Source organism: Elephantulus edwardii, unplaced genomic scaffold, assembly GCF_000299155.1.
Source record: "Elephantulus edwardii isolate Elephantulus edwardi_28Jun2011 unplaced genomic scaffold, EleEdw1.0 scaffold00347, whole genome shotgun sequence".
In the NCBI taxonomy this organism is placed as follows: Eukaryota; Metazoa; Chordata; class Mammalia; order Macroscelidea; family Macroscelididae; genus Elephantulus; species Elephantulus edwardii.
Window position 1 is genome coordinate 1601073 of NW_006400097.1, and position 14000 is coordinate 1615072.

The following is a 14000-nucleotide window of genomic DNA, read 5'->3' on the forward strand; positions in this document are numbered from 1 at the left end:
AATGGCTAAAATTATTGGGGCAGCTATTGCTGCCAGTTTAGGGCCTGTGTCAGGAAAAGGAAGTCTTACTCATAAACAGTGCCACCCAAAGGTAATAAAGGAGGTCAGAATTGCTTCCACTGTGGAAAGCTGGGCCACTTCAGTAGACAGTGTCACAGATGAGAATCACAGATAGGCAAGGGAGTAGAGAGGAAGCGCCCACTCACTTGCTTTAAGTGTGGATCTGAAGGACACTTGGCAAGGGAGGCTCACATCAGGTCCTCATGGCTGACGGGACTGACAGGCCCCAGCTCCCAGCTCGAAACAAAGGAGGATGCTTCAAAGATTTAGACCCTCCCAGAAGAGCTGTGGGTGAGCATTAACATTACTGGTAAGTATATTCATTTTCTCCTAGACACAAGAGCCTATTATTTGGTCCTAAAAGCCTTCTGAGATACCAACTCTTCTCACTAGTTCTTAGTTGTTGGAATGGACAGAAAACCTCATAAGCAGTTCCTTACTTCACCTCTGCCTTACTTGTGGACTTCTGAGCTGTAAAACAACCCAGTGGTAGATGGAATTTGGTCCAGGACTTAAGAACAATAAATGACATAGTTGAGGCTCTACATCTAGTGGTTCTTAAGCTTTATTCTACAATAGACAAAGTGCTAGTCAATAAGGCTTTTATTTTAGGAGCTACCTTCCCTGTGTAACTTGATTTGTGCCACTGTTGTAACTCTACTTGGAATATTATTGCTTTTAATTTTTTACTCATGTGTTTTAACTTGTTAGTTAACTTTGTGTCTTCTAGGCTGCAACAGTTCCATGATGCATCTTCAAGGATATGAACATGTATGGCTAAACACAATTGATAACAGTGCATCTAAATTCCAGAATCAATCTCCACAATAGTCTCTGTGTTTCCTATTGCCAAAGGGGCCCTTTAGAGTAGTAAACTAGTGTGGTTTTAAACCATAAATTTATATTAATATACTATAAATATATTTTTTTAAAAAGCTACTTATCGCTTATAGCACAGGGGTCATCCATGGTGGACAAGTTTTAGCATAGCTTCCAGATTAAGACAGACAAGAAAATAAGTTTGGTTATCCACTTCTGCTATATCCGGCCACTGAAAATCCTATAAACATTTGAGGTACATGGATATAGTATTAGAGACACAGTCCAGATTGTAAGTTAATGAGGAGAAACATCTGAAAACATCCTTTAATAGTTTAAATATGTAATATATGCAGTTTGAATGTTAGAAAACAAAAAGATGTGATAAATTAAATATATGAACATAAACAATTAACATTGATGAGATGAGATGGATTGGCTTTGGTAATTTTGAATCAGATAATGACATATATACTATGCTGGGAATGAAACCAGAGGAATATTGGTGTTGCATTCATAACTAAAATGACAATATCAAGTTTAATTCTGAAGTATAATATTGTTGCTTATGTTTTTATGTGCCATGGAGTCATCTGTGACTCATAGTTACCTTATGTACAACAGCTCTGAACCCTTCTCTGTCCTGAGCCTGTCTCACTGACTCTGATACACCTACCCCCGTTATCCTAGTTACTGTATCAATCCATCTCATCTGGGGTATTCCTCTTCTGCCCTGTCCCCTCACCCTTCCAAGCATGATGTCCTTCTCCAAAGACCAGTTCCACCTGGACATGTGCCCAAAGTATGTGAAACAGAGCTTCAAAATCCTAGCCTTGTTCAAGACTCTTCTCCAGCAGGGAAGAGAAAGATTAATTCAATGACTTAATCATCATAAGTATCTTTAAAACAAAACAAAAACAAAACCACAAATGGTGACTTTATACATTGACATCACCAGATGGACTGTGTAGGAATCATATTGACTATAGAAGAAATTGTTGAAGAAGCTCAATATCAGCAATTTAAAAAAGGCCAGTGCTGACTATTGAATGGACCATCATTTACTCATTTGCAAGTTCAAATTGAAGCTGAAGAAAATGAAAACAATTTCATGAAAACCAAACTATGCTCTTGAGACTATCTTACAACAAAAAATTATCTTAAAAATGAATTTGATCTCCTCAATATCTCTGTTGTAGTCCATGATGGCAGCCTCCTGCTTCTTGGCTTCATTCTCCAAGTCAGACACTTTCCTGTCCAGATCACTGGCCTTCATTTCGTCTTTGGCTTTGTTTAGGGTGCCTTCGTGACAGCAGAAGTAGGCTGAAGATTCTCTCAGATGTCAATAACTGACTAAGAAGATAAGCTTATTTTCAATCTTTGGGCAGCTGATAACTTAAATCTGGATGGGCAGCTCACACTCAACCAACAGACCAATCCACATCTTTTTATATTCCTATCCATGGGCTCTAAAGAGAAGAAATAGGGATATAATAACCACTAAAGATTTTTTAAAAATCAAACTAATTCTTAGGTCTCTTTTTAGTATGTTAGTCTTGGAGCTAGTGTTAAGTTATCTGACAGAGAACAGATGGTCTCTAAGATGTTGACAACACCAAATAAAACACAAAGAACCTTGTCCTAGCATCTTCCTGCAAAGGGGTGAGATTTAGGTTAACTTGCGTTGTCAAGACCCGTATACCCATTTTTCTTCTGTAGCAAAGAGATGACACCTTTGATCCTTAGTACCACATGTCATTTGGTGTTCACATCTTCAAGAATCCCACCAAAACACATTGGTGTTTGTCAAATCCTGGTGGCATGTCATTTGTACTCAGTATTTCACTCAGTATTTTTTTTTCTCTTCACTGGTGCAACATACCTGTATCGCTTCTCTCCCATCTAGAATTCTCTGGATTGTATTTTTCCCCCCATTACTTTTGTCCTTTGCCTTGTGTTTGCAGCATCTCCATTCTACAGTATCAGCCTGCTTTCCTCCACATGTCGCCATCATGCGGAGGTACCTCAAATCCTCTTCCTCTGTAGCTCTGGTCATCTTCAACTCTAGCACAATACTGTTCTTGATTTCTGCACAGCAACAAGAAAGGCATTCTGAGCATTTGCAGAGGCATCAGGGACAGTGCTACAGATGAGTAGACGGGGAAGGGCACATTAGTTAGTTCATGAGTAACCTTCCCCATTTCCTTAAGGCATACCAGAGTTTACCAAAAATGTTCTGACTTGGCATAGCGCTCCGCTTTGACTGTTACTTTTCTTAGGCCTCTGACACTACCACCAAAGGCATGGCTTTTTCTGGCCGAGTTTTCACATCAGTATTTCCTGGCTAGTTCCTCTTGTCAAGTGGCCACATCCTAATATATACATTTTGAAGATTGCAGGAAAAGAACTGAAGACAGACTGCCAAAGTAGTTTTCCATCCAGCACATGAGTCATATCCACTCCAGCAAGTCTTGAACCACCTTGGGGTTGGGTTGTTTTTGGGTGTGGGTTTTGTTTTTTATTTTTTGCTCCTCCATCTGTGTGATATATTTGTAAACAGAATTTTATTTTTAAAATAAAAGTTCTTTATAAGATAATACCTTAATAACACTCCTGCAAGATAGCCATTATTTTATTGTATAGTTCCAGTTAACTGTATTTTATGTAATAAAGCAGACAGGATGGCTGCTGCAGGATGCTGGGTGTCACAGTGAGCAGATACTGCTACTTTTCCCTGGAATTCTTCCTTTTATTTCCAACCATGGCCTTTTTAGATGTGCCTTCACTTTAGCCGTTTGCCTTAATCTTTACAATCTTGCTCTCTAGAGTGGTGAATAAAATGCAACACTTGGCATTGTTTTTTTTATGTTTAAAAAAAACAGTATTTTATTTATAATAAAATCGGAATATTTGTAACCCTTTTAAAAAAAAAAAGAATTTGAAGCACTGAACACCAATGTCAAAGACAAGATGAATTGTGGGATGATATCAAGGATTAATTCATGAAAGGAGGAAAAAGTTTGCTACAAAGAGAAATGTTGTTGTTAAGTGCCGTTGAGCCATAGATGATTCATAGCGACCCTATGAATAAAAGACCTGGACACTTGAATAACTTACGTCCTTTCTCCAGGTTCATAGCGTTTCCAGAGGCAAGCTATTTCAGAAACGCATGCCACTCCTGTTTCCAAGCTTGTTTTAATTGGGAAGCTTTACAAAATACTGTCCACCATGGGTAACCACTCTCACATTTGACACTTCAGTGCCACAGTATTCAGCTTCACAGCAATCATGAGTTACCTCTATACAGTAAGTGGACAGACCAGGGCTATATGACCTAGAAGAATGTTTTATAAAAAACAGTTAAAGAAAGGTCTGAGCGTTGCAGATTAGGGCCACCCACCTTTCGCTTGGTATCATAACGTTTTGTTCACTAGGCCAAATGATCTCTCTCTACATTGTTGAGAGAGGCAAAACCAAAATTAATGTATTCGGAGATTTTGAAAATTACATTATTGTATTTTCCGCAAAAAGAAAATGAACATTTAGTAACACACTAACGAATTTTATCTCCAAAGAGATTAGTGCACTGGCAAAGTGTTCCGATAACAGTGGAAATACAATACCATGTCTGATTTAATTATTAATATTTAAACAATTTCATTCCTTAACTTTCCCTCAAATGCTTTGCCCATGGCCTGTCCAGTCCTTTGTTTGGCAGAATTCTGCAAAATGTGTGTCACCCACTACTGAGATTGTTCAGCCCCGATGTGTTTGTATGGATTTGTTTCTGGTGGTAGCTTGTCCTAAAATGTGTGTAGAAAACAGGTATTTTATGATAAAATTGTTGTGCAGTGCATGCTCTGTGTGGAATTCAGAGGAAAACAACAGATTCAGTGATTAACAATGCCAAAAAAAAAAAGAAAAAACACAAGTAATTAGTCATTGTTCAAATGACAGTGGTGCTATTTCTCTTTTGTGGCCTTTTAGACTTTTGTTGCCCTAAAATTCCAATATATTGGGAACTCATTTTCCACCTGGTCTTTCTTGACAGGGTTTTTTTCTATTTTAAACAGTTTCTAAATAAAGTGCTGTATTTCAAGAGTGTCATATTTTCTGAAGTTTATCTTGTGGTGGGCTTTATGATAAGTGATATGATACAATGCTTGCTTAGGTTCAGACTGAGCTTTTCAATTCCTTCATTGTTTTTACAAATATAAAAACTGTGTTTATTTCTAAAAAAAAAAAAGAAAATTACATTAGTGTGTCAAGAAGTCAAAACAAAGGGAAGGCGTGTTGAAATAAAAGAGATTTCAAAGGGGAACATGAGAAGACAAAGCAAAGTATTATAACAGAATATACAGAGATCTAGAATAGGATAATAAAAAGAGAAGCCGTCTCTCGGCATTTCTCAGGTTAAAAGAACTGAAAAAACAACTTCAAGCCTCAAGTTGAAATATAGGTATGCTATGGACAAAATCATGAATCATCTAGAAAGCATCGAAAGATGATGCAGGGAATACACAGAATACGGTACCAAAAATAATTGGCATATACCGAAATATTTATGGAAGTATCATATGATCTCTGATGGCCTAGTGCTAAGAATCTGTGCCACAATCCCAAAGACACGCAGTTTCAATACACTAGCTGCTCCATGGAAGAAGGATGGGCAATCTCCTCCCATGCAATTAACTGAAAACCCACTGGAGGGTCAACTATGTGTTGGTTCAAATTCAATGGTACACAACAACAATAACCGTATGATCAAGAGTCAATCATAACGAAGAAAGACGTTGTAGCTGCACTAAGGCACTGGCACAAGTGAAGTCCCCATGAATTGATGTGATATCAAATGACTTATTTCCAATGACAGATTCAACCTGAACATGTTCACCAAACAATGCCAGGAAATTTAGAAGACTGCTCTCTGTCTGATTTGCTGGAAGAGATACACACTTGTTCACATTCCCAAATAAATCAATCAACCGAATGTGGAACTTAAAAAATACCATTAATATTACTTGTAAGCAAAATACTGCTGAAGGTCATTCAAAAGCAACTAGAGAAGCAAATAGAGAACTACTAAAAGTTAAAAGTTCAAGATGGATTTAGAACAGGCCATAGCACCAGGTACATCATTGCTGATGTCAGATGGATCCTCCATCAATGTAACAAATAGCAGAACAAAGTCTATTTGTGCTTTATTGATTCTACAATGACAGTAGACTGTGTGTGGATAAAAGCAAATTATGGCTAACATTCAGAAGAATGGGAATGCTAGAAAATTTAATCATGATCATGTAAAACCTATATCTAGACCAAAAGACTGTTATATGAACAGCGCAAGGGACACTAGATAGATTATAATTAAGAAAATTATGTGTCAGTGTTCTATCCTTTCTTCATACCTTTTCTATCTATGTGCTAAGCAAATAATTTGAGAATCTGGACTCTGAAGAGGTATGTAGCATCAGAATTGGAAGAAGACTCTTCAATAATCTTCATTATCCTGAACATACAACATAACTTGCTGAAAGTGAGGAAAACATTAAATGCTTGCTACTGAAGAGCAAAGACTTAAATATGAATTATAGCTCAATATCAAGATAAGAAAACTTATTATGCTGGGGTGATAGGCAACATCATGATCTTGTTGTTGATTGCAGTCTTATTGAGCACAACTCATTGTGACACTATGGACAAAAGACCTGAAGATTTTTTTATAACTATCATCATTTACTAAAGTTCATAGAGTTTTCAGAGGCATCTTGTTAAGGAAGTGGATGGAGAAAACATTGAAACTGTCAATGACATCATCTTACTTGGATGAACAATCAATACACACATTGTCAGCAGTTAGGAGATCAGGAGATGTATTGCACTAAGAAAGTCTGCAGTTAGGGATCTTTTTTAAGTTGCTGAATAGCAATGATAATAGTTTGAGGACTAAGATAAGGCCAATTTAGGTCCTGAACTTTTCAGTCACTTGCTATGCTGCTGTACAATGAATAAGGATGGAAAAAGAAGACTTGATGCATTTCAACAGTGGTGTTGGAGAAGAGTACTGAATATTCATTGGACTGCAGAAAGAAAAAAAAAAAAAAACACCACCAGATATGTCTTGGAGAAGGTACAGCCAGAGTGCTCCTTGGAGGCAAAAAATGATAACACTTTCTCTCATACTGTGGCATTTTGCTAGATGTGGCTATTCACTGGAAAGGGATATTCTCTGTAAGGTGGAAGTAAGATGAAAGAAGAGAAAACTTTCAATTAAGTGAATTTACACAGTGACTGCAGCAATGGGCTTAAAGATTGTGAGGTCCACAGAGGAGGACAGGGTTCAGATCAATTGCTCTTAAGATTCTAAAAGTTATACTCCACTCAGTGTCACCTAACAGTAACCATACAACAATATAAAACTAATACTATTTCTACCTATATGTTAATATTTTCTTTTTGCATGGTTTCCTTTACCACAAATTTTCTCATTTTTAAAGCAAGATGGAAATATCTCTGTCTTCCTTTCCCCCTTCCTTCTTCTCTTCCTCTTTTTCCGTCCTGTTCCCTCCCTTTCTCTTTTCCTTTGCTTTCTTCCTCTTTTTATTTTCCTTTCTCACATAATTTAAGCAAGATTTTACATCTCATCTTATCACCAATTTCTATTATGTAAGGTATAAATATTTTGTGTCATATTGATTATACACTCTTGGTCAAAAGAGTTACAGAGCAATATATTTAAAGTAACTATAATCACAGACATTTGAACATGAGTGTGACAAGGCTATATACATTGTAAAAGTGAAAGTGAGCTAAAACCTGTTTGTTTTTCCTACCATCTGTCAAACGAAGTGACATTTAGTACATAATGGACTTTGCTTAACTATAAAATTAAACATAAATTCTTAACCAAATTGTATTTTTTTTTGAAAAATGTGGAAATTCAGGAGGTATAGTCTTCAAGATATCTAATCTACAACAGTTTGAATCTACCAGCTTCTTTGAGGGAGAAAGGTGGGCAGTCATCTTCCCTTAAAATTTGTTGTTGTTATTGTTGATTGCCTTCCAGTTGAGCACGACTCATAGTGACCCTATGAACGAAAGTCTGAAACATTTCTATAACTATTGACATTTATCAAAGTTCTTAGAGTCTCCAGAGATATGTTTTTCAAGGAATTGGTTACCACTCTTGCAGTCTCTGAAATCTGATGGTGGACCACTCTAAATAAGAACTAATTCAAAAGTAGTTTAAGTTTTTTAATTTATTGAAAAATTTAATTAAGTCTAGGATAATTTGAAAATTTTTCTCTCTAGTTAGTTTTAAAAAATCATTAGGAAAATAAAATATATTGTTATTAAATAGCATGCTTAAGTGACAAATACAGTTATTTAAACTTATTTTATAGACTTAATAGATTTTATTCAAGTAGTAAAAGAGGGAACGCTGGTGTCCTTGTGGTAATGAGATGTACTGCCAACTCAAATGCAGGTAGTCCAAATGCCACAGCTGTTTCATTGGAGAAAGAATAATAATCTCAATCCATGTAATTTAGAACTTCTGAAAACCCTCTAGGAGTTCAGCTATGAGTTGTTTCTGACTTGATGGCATATAACAACATCACTTCTATTTACAGCATCAATTTTAACAACAATGTTAAAAGGTAAAACTATTCAAAATTAGTCACCTTAGGAACAATAGAAACATAGCCTAAGACATTTTATCTACATTTTGAGAAAATATTTTTATAGAATGTCATATTCTGCTTCTAATGCAATCTATGTGTTTATTAAAGTAATATGCAGATATATATTGGCTTCTTGGTCTCTTTTGTACATGGAATTTCTATGAGTCAGAGAGGACTTGATGACACCTTATAACAACTGTTGTTGTTGTATCTACATAAGAAGTGTTACTTTTCACACTAAAGAATGAAATTTGCCTCTTAAGTGTGAAACCTGTTTTTTTATTCTGTTGCACAAAGAATCCTCTGTAGAATCTGACATAAACACATAGAATATAAGGAAAGTCATTTCTGTCCTTGTTCTGATGCTTGTTAAACAGCAAAATGCCAGCTCACATAAAGCCTCAATGATGAAAACTACAGTAAAATATTCATTACTTTTATGTGTATGTAAAATATTCTTCCTTTACAGAATTTGGAATTTATTTAAGGTAGATCAGAATGTTTTATCTTGAGTTTATCATCACTTTGGAGCTTCTGAAAGTTTGACCCTGCCCTCAGATTCAAGTTCTTAGTTTGAAAGAAATAATTAAAGACAAGGACTTTTCACTCACCCATTCAATTTATGTTGAAAGAAAAAGAATACATTGTTCTGTCTTACAATTAGTCCGTGGTTTTCACCAAGTCCTACAGCTTTGCTGTTTCTGATACATATATTCAAGTCCAAGTAGTAATAAAAAAGATTCTGTTCTTTTTGAGACCATTTTTTTTCCTAACGGAATCTATTTCCTTTTTCAACATTTTTTGTCAGGCCTCACAAAGACCTGTAAAACTGGCTCAAGTAAGGAAAATTTTTATGAAGTGAGTTAGCTTTGTCCAGTCAGGTTTCTTTTTAACAGAATCCAGCAGAGTCAAGTCTGGTTTTCAGAAGAGCTTCCTCCAATACATTTTCCAGTTTAAATAATCTATTGAGGATTTTCCCTCTGACAAGCCTTTGGTTTTTTACATGTAACAGACCTAAGGGCTGTGCTGTTTCTCCAGGTACATGTTCTAGACCATTTTCCAGTAGTACAGTCTTTCTTAAATAAAATCAAGTATTTTCGTAGCATCATTCAGAATTTTTTTTCCTTTCCTCTTTCTGGTTTTTTGTTGTTGTTGTTTGGTTTTCCGGTTTTGTGTGTGTGTGTTTTGATGTTTTGGGTTTTTTTCCCCCCAAGATATACAAAACCTCTCATTGAGTCAGACATTGCTAGGCACCATCAGTACAGGTGCAAGAGCATTTTCTCCAAGATATTGTACTCATTGCCATCAAGACAAAAGCAACTAATAGCTGACCCTCCATAGAGTTTTCAAGAGTGTAAATCACTTGGCAGGAGATTGCCCATATTTCCTTGTTAGAACTAATATGTTATGAGGAAAACATTAAATATATCCTTCTCTTTTCCTTATTTCATATCATTCTTTGCTGCAGGAAAAATAAAATCAAATCACACTCTTGCCCCTAAATCTTACATTCACAAATCTATAATATCACATTTCCTAGAGAACTAACATTTCTAATCAACTTAACAAGAGAGTTACTTAGAATTTTTCTATTTTATTAAACAAACCTTCTTAAACAACATACAATAAGATATGTGTATGTTTATTATCAAGTTGAATAAAAGTGTAACTTTCCCAAATTCTCATTTTTTAATTGACCCTAGAATTTTTATCACTATAATTTTACAAGTTAGTATTATACAATTTATACCAACTGAGTGACTTTTCATTCTCTAGACAATAGGTCTTGCTACTAAATAACCTGCTTCCTGACATTTTTCACAATTGTGACGTTTTAAAATGAAAACTTAATATTTTGTACTGTGATTCTAGTACTTATCTACTATAATGGATATCTTTAAATGTCAAATAGGTGTGATCTGAAGTGAGTTATAGGTTCTTATCATTCTTACCTTTTTAAGTTGCTTTCCAAAATGATGTGCAACAGGGTTGGACAATGTGGAATATTGACTTAGGTAAAGTCCATTGGTAAGAAGTGTTCATTGCAAACCCAAAAGCTTGAACTCATTGTTGTCAAGTCAGAAGCGATTCATAACTGACCCTCTATAGGTTTTCAAGGCTGTGACTCTCACACGAGGAGATTGTCTATCTATCCCCCACAAAAACACTGGTGTGTGCAAACCCCTAGAGAAGCCTAGCCTTTGGATTAGCAGCAAAACTATCAATGGACTAGGCCACTAGCCATATCTTTTCCTCAGCCACTCCTGAAAAAATTACAATCAAAAACAACACAAAGTGGACTGTTTAAAAAAAATAGAAATTTATTTTCCCAAAGTTCTGGGGAGTAGGGTCCAAATCTAGGTCTACTTAATTCCTCAGCTTTGTTAATTCCTTCTGTTGGCTTTGAAAGAGGAATGTTCTACGCTTGTCAGTTTCAGGCAGTGCTTGGCAAGATTTAACATTTCTGTGCTGCTTATAGATTCATCTTAGTATTTTGTCACATGGGGCCTCTCTTCCTGTATGTGCATTTTTTAATCAATCCTTTATTTTAAAAAATACTAAATAGCAATTAAGACTAAGACTCACCCTAGTCGAGAACAATTTTGTTAACTGATAATATGGACAAAGAAAAAGTATATTTAATTACTCTAAACAAGTTTCCACTTAAAGACACAGGCATTTGAGCTTCAGCATACCTTCCTAGGAAATACAGTTTAACAGGTCAATTAATATTTCTATTTCCTGTTACACCAGTGCAGTGATATGAATTAGAAGATTGCAATTATTTATCATCAATCTTTAAGAAAAATCAGTTCGTTTAGAATTAGTATCTCCCTCTTTCTTACTTTATAGAAAAAAATCACCATATTATATTCTCATACATTGTGTCATACATTGCATAAAATATAAACGTTACACAAAACCATTTAATTCAAGTCTACGGCAATCCAGGTTAGGCAATATTTGTAAGAAAGGCAGTGCAAGATTAAGGGTAGAGGGAAAATTCCTTGTAGTACATACACATTAAAATGTCTTCTTCCAAATAAGACATTTCTGTTCAATTTTCTTCCATACTGATATAACTGGCTTACCTCCATGATTTTAAATTATTATTTGTTCTGTTGTACTATACAAGGAGGAGTTACTTTAGATGATTTGGTTTTAGGAATAATCTGTTTTTATCAGCTTTCTTTCTTCATATCTGTACAACTAATACTTAACAATTATAACCTGCCTTCACAAAAGTATACTGAGAAATTTACCCAAGCTAGTGATCACAGTGTTGTACACTGTTGAACGAGGCTTCACAATCTTTAAAGATTTTGATAACTGGGCATTCCTATCATTATTATGTCAGTATCATGCAAAGGAAATTATTTTATTTTTTTATTATGAATATTCACATTACATTAAAGAGTATCAGGAACACGCAATGGTTAAATTGATTTATTCATCATAACATTTATATCCTTTAATAACATTTATGTTAATCCTTTGACTTCCTTTAATTTACATGTTTCAACATATTTGACAGTTGAGTTCATCACTTTTAGTTCATGGACAGCTGGGAGAACAAACAGGTGTGTCCTAGAGAGGGTAAAACTAGGCTGCTCCTTAAAGACAAGGATTCTGAAGCTTCGTCTGACATACTGTGGGCATGTTATAAGGAGCAACCAGTCCTTGGAGAGGGATATCGTATTTGGGAGAGTGGAGGGACAATGCAAGAGAGGAAGGCTCTCAATAAGATGGATCGATTCAGTGATTGGGGTAATGGGAGTAGGTGTGCCAGAGACAGTGATATTGGCACAGGATAGAGCAGAGTTTAGGGTTCTTGTACGTAAGGTTGCTATGAGTAGCAAGCGACTTGCCTACACATAACAACAACATGTGGATCAAAGTACCAAAAACTTTATTTATAAAATTAGCTGTTTTACAGATTATCCAGTAACTATGTATAATGATTTAGAGTCAAGGCACATAAGTGTATAACCATATTGACTAGAATGTCAGGAAACTATTATCTGTATGGATGCTGTGCCACAAATCAAGAAAAGCAGTATTAGATAGGCAGTTTCATCAGGACTGTTTCTACTTTAATGCACCCTATTCTTGTGTTCCAGTAGCATGGTCAAGCCCCTAATAGCAGATTCTCATTTATTATTTTTGTCATAAATTCTTATTTTTTCCTTCATTTCTTCACACTGGGAAAGATGTTCAGGCAATTTATGAGATAAGATTTTTATGAAACTCTATATTGTACCTACCATCACAACTAAATCTTATTTTATTGTCCTTCTCAAAAAGAGAAGATTTGCACAAACTGTCACTGGATTAATCAAATGACAGTCATACTCCCTTTTCAAACAAATTTATGGCTATGCTGAAAGTATCAAAATTGTTCTATATCATTATTCAGATACAATAACCCAAGTTTCAAACTAAAACTTATTTGTATACTTCAACCATATGATACATACTGGTCATGTCATTCATTATAGTTTTCAAGGACAAATTATTAGTTTTTAATGTCTTCAATTTTGACAATTGACCTAAACATTATTCAAGCCTAGGTTTTGTGGATCTAAATAAAGTGGAATAAAATTGCATATGAGGCAAAATATGTGTAATTATTAAACCTCTACCATTAATTGAAATGTAATAAAAATGCCATTAGATATTCATACATACACATACATACATTCAGGGTACAGGGTCTTGATTTAGAAATTATGGCTGTGCAGTTATTTTCATTTTGAGTATTCATAAGAATATTGAGTAAAAATAAGAAATATATAATTAGAATTCCATAATAGATTCTAGAAGATTAAGAGCAAAACATGTATTTTGCAGGATTTCACAAATTATTATGAAGCACAGACTCAATCAAGTATTCCCTGGACCAATTGTGTTAACATCTAAATCCCATTTTCACATTACTAGCAAATAAACTGTATTTATGATGCTCTTGTCAGAGCTGGTGGTAAATATTATATATTATTCATTAGTTCATTAGCTCACTCAAGAACTCATACACAAAGATATAATTAAATCACTATCGCTTGCATTATAGTATAGAAAATGGAAATACAAGAATGAGTCAAAGATGCTTTCAGCATGTAAGGAGTTGTTTTATGAAAGGCAATCATTTGAAACACACACACACACACACACACGTGCACAAGCAATTAAACCACAGTGTTGTGCTCGCTTTGGCAGCACATATACTAAAACTGGAATGATACAGAGAGAAGATCAGCAAGAAGTGTTAAAAAAAAAAAAAAAACAGAAAAAAACCAAAAACACAGTGTTGTTCAATTGAATTAACTTATAGCTGATCCTCTTGAGTTATCAGAGGGTGAAGCACATAAAAGAGGATTATTCTTAATCTCATAGAAAGACTCGTAGATTGGAAACACCTGGTAAATATGGCTTCTGGGT